The following is a 3350-nucleotide window of genomic DNA, read 5'->3' on the forward strand; positions in this document are numbered from 1 at the left end:
GTGACTCACAAAGTGTTTATTCTTCTTCCCTCAGATGATAATTACCTCTTCCTCGGTCCTGGAGCTTCTGAACAGAGTAAATTAGGAGGAACAATATTCTTACCACAAAGAAATAGTGTAGAGGGAAGAAAACCAACCCTGACAGGGATCTTAGGGGAGTTTTTTCCTAACCACGATTTTGTCCTCTCCCACTGCCAGATAAATGACAGCATCAAAAATACCCCGTTCAGGGCTCGCTGCGGCAGCACATGCACTAAAGTTGGAACGATACAGACAAGATTAGCGTGGCCCCCGCGCAAGGATGACACGCAAATGCGTGACGTGTTCCCTATTTTTAGGAGATGTGGGGCTATATGTGTATGTAGAGCTGATTCACTTTGTTACAAAGCAGAAACTAGCACACGATTGTAAAGCAATTATGCTCCAATAAAGATGTTTAAAAAAAATTCCATTCACTACACACGAAGAGCATTATTTACCAGTTAATAAAATGCTCAGAGCGGCTGCAGAAAAGAATTTGATACCAAAGCTTAATTTATCCAGACCCTTTTGTTAAATCGTAATAAAGGGTTTACAAGGAACAGATCTTACTTGGAATGGGCTGGACCCCTGGGGGGTGAGCGGCCACCTCTGTGCACATTGTCCTTCAGTCTTTCCGTGGGCACCTCCCGCCCTGGGAATGGATCCCGGGATTTATGGGATCCTGCGTTTAATTCATTAATACCTTAGCTTTCTGTGCGCGACCACAGACGGCTGAAGACGCCCAGTGGGGCCTGCCTGTGGAGGACGCACGGTACATCTCACTAGTGAACTACCGAGGCACCTAGGGACGCTCCTTGCTGCGAACAAGCTTCTTCCGGGTGAGTTCTCTTGACTAGATTTGAGGCAGCCCCTACCCACACGTCCACCCTTAAAACTGTCTACTTTTGTGGGCTGAGATTTTTTCACTTTGAAAGGGACAATCTAGGCCCATCCAGGCCAATGCATTAGCCACCACCTTAAGGGAACCTGCATTGCTGTCCCTGCGTGCAGCCACCATACGGGGTCACATGGATGAGGCCCAGTCGTCTCAGAGTGGGGACCTGGCCCCTGAGCTGCTCCGTCCGTCAGCATCACACATGATGGATCCAGAAATGTGGTCCGTAAGGGCTGCTGGAAGGGGCAGCAGGAGGTTCGAACCAGGAAAGACCAGGCAGGTGGAGCCTTGGAGGAGAGAGGCAGCTCTTATCCGTGTTTGCAGTTGGGGTGCAGTGTCTGGTGCAAAGGCAGGCTTCAGACCTGCACGTCAGCGAGAAAGTGGCCCGAGGCCATAAGGAGAAGGGTGTAAGTTGGCATCTGCTGAAACCCTGGGAAAAGGAGTTTAAAATCCGGCAGGAGAGCCAGGGGTCCGGAAGGGATCCGGACCAGCTGGCCGTGGGAGCAGCCCTGGCTTCTGGTCTGTCCTTCCAGCCAGGGGACCAGATCTCGTGCCAGCTCTGCCCCTTGTGCTCTGCGGCCCTGGACGGCCACTTCACCTCGCTGGCCTCTGTGTCCCCACCTGGAAAGTCCGCACCCTGGGCTCGCTGGCGGCCTGGGCCCCTCTGGCTCTCATCTCTCTCCCTGGTGGCCGTCCCTCATCCCTGTCAGAACCGTGGTCCAGCAGACACAACCTCACCCCAGCTCAAGTATTTCCGGAACACTCTGGCAGGGACTGTGCCTGAGTGGTCCACAGCGCCCGAGATTAAGCCCCCAATCCTGACTGCTCTGTTGCCTCACCTCTCACGGGGCTCCCTCTCTCCTCTGCAGGAAACCTTGGCCCTGGACCACAAGGCCCGGCCGCTCTCCCCTCCCCATGCTGGGCTGGCAGGTGAGGAATTACTCATGTGGCTAAAAACGGGAATGAGGGAACGCCCGCCCCCCGGCCCTGTCTAGGGTCTCCCGACCTGTCTTTCTCCTCACTCTTTTCTTTCCTGCAGGGCTGATGCTGGGGACGAGAAGCCCCCCGGAACTGACAGACTGTGGCCTTACTGGGGCCCCAGGGGCCTCCCCACCTGATGAGGTGCCCCAGGGTGTGGGATGCTGGCCTGGAGGGGACCTGAGCCCAGAGACCCACAGGTATGTTCTCTCGCGAGTACATTCAGACAAGTATGAACTGAGGAGACCCGCAGGTAAATGCACGTATGTTCGGGGAGGTCTGGAGAGCTCACAGTTCTGTATCTGAGACAATCACCAAAGAGAAGCCCCGGCTCTGTGTCCCGGACAGCGTCCTGCGTGGACGCCCTGCAGACGCCGCAGCAGTCGTGAACTGGCTTAGTGTCAATGCTTCATGACCTCTAGCGGCAGGAGAACGACCGGCTGTTTCTCCAGGTTCTCTGGCTTCACATCCGCCTCATTTTTACCCGAGGCTCTCTTGTGTCCGCCGGCTCTCCAGTCTCACAGCCACTGTCCCCGCCCAGGCCTCCCCTACGCCCCCCGACACCTCGCAGTAGCCTCCCGACGACCCTCCAGGCTCCCGATCTCCTCCACCCGCAGAGCACGCCCCGCCCTCGGCTCCCACACCGGAGAGGAAGCCGCAGCTGCTCCAGACCCGACTGGCTGCGGACCTGCCTCGGCGGCGCGATGGGGGCTGTCTACCATCCTCATCCCCGGGCGGAGAGGATCCAGGCGCTTCTGCAGAACTGAGGACGTGGCCGAGCGCGGGGTACGGCCCAGAGCCCCCGGAGGGTGGACGGTGTTATGAGTCACAGGCTCTCTGTTACCTTTCCGAAACCAAAAGTTCTCAATCGCGAAGTACTACAGCGCCCTCTGGGCTCCCCCCACCGCCCTGCGTGGTAGTTAAGGGATGGCGCCTGCGGTCGGGACACTGTTGGTTTCCCACCTCATGCTCCTTGGGAAGAAGGTCAAGTCTGCACCTGGAAGAGAATTTCACTCTCTCCCCCTCCCCCTCCCTCCCCGGCTTCTCTTTCTCTCTCTGGCTGCCCCCCCTTTCCCTCTCTTGCCTCCTCTCTCTCCTGACGCCCCTCTCCCCTCATTCTCCTGACGCCCACCGCCTAGTGTGCGGGGGACGGTGTGGGGCCTGCTTGCCACGTGCAGCCCTTCTGTGACCATGAGGAGAGCCAGACTCTGGTTGACGCGCACACTGAGGCTGGAGGAGCAGAGGAGCAGGAAGCAGAGTCAGGTCCATCCGTGGGGACATCTTTGAGCTGCTGATCTTGACAAACCTGGGCCCGCCCTCCCTCTGAACTTGCCTCCTGTGAAAGGATAAACTTCCTTATTGTTCAGACCAGTTTAAACCAGTCTCTCTAGCTTTCCTTTTAAAGCACAGATCTCATCGTTGCCTACCCAGCGTAGAACGTCCTCCGTCACCTTCA

The 3350-nt window shown here is 57.0% G+C and overlaps 1 non-coding gene across 1 annotated transcript; it reads left to right on the plus strand.

Moving 5' to 3' along the window:
- Positions 1–229: 229 nt before the first annotated feature.
- Positions 230–336, plus strand: LOC117195845 (U6 spliceosomal RNA). The gene has a single exon (XR_004475721.1). It is a non-coding gene; the product is annotated as a U6 spliceosomal RNA (small nuclear RNA).
- Positions 337–3350: the final 3014 nt, after the last annotated feature.

Source organism: Orcinus orca, chromosome 13 (genome assembly GCF_937001465.1).
Source record: "Orcinus orca chromosome 13, mOrcOrc1.1, whole genome shotgun sequence".
Classification (NCBI taxonomy): domain Eukaryota; kingdom Metazoa; phylum Chordata; class Mammalia; order Artiodactyla; family Delphinidae; genus Orcinus; species Orcinus orca.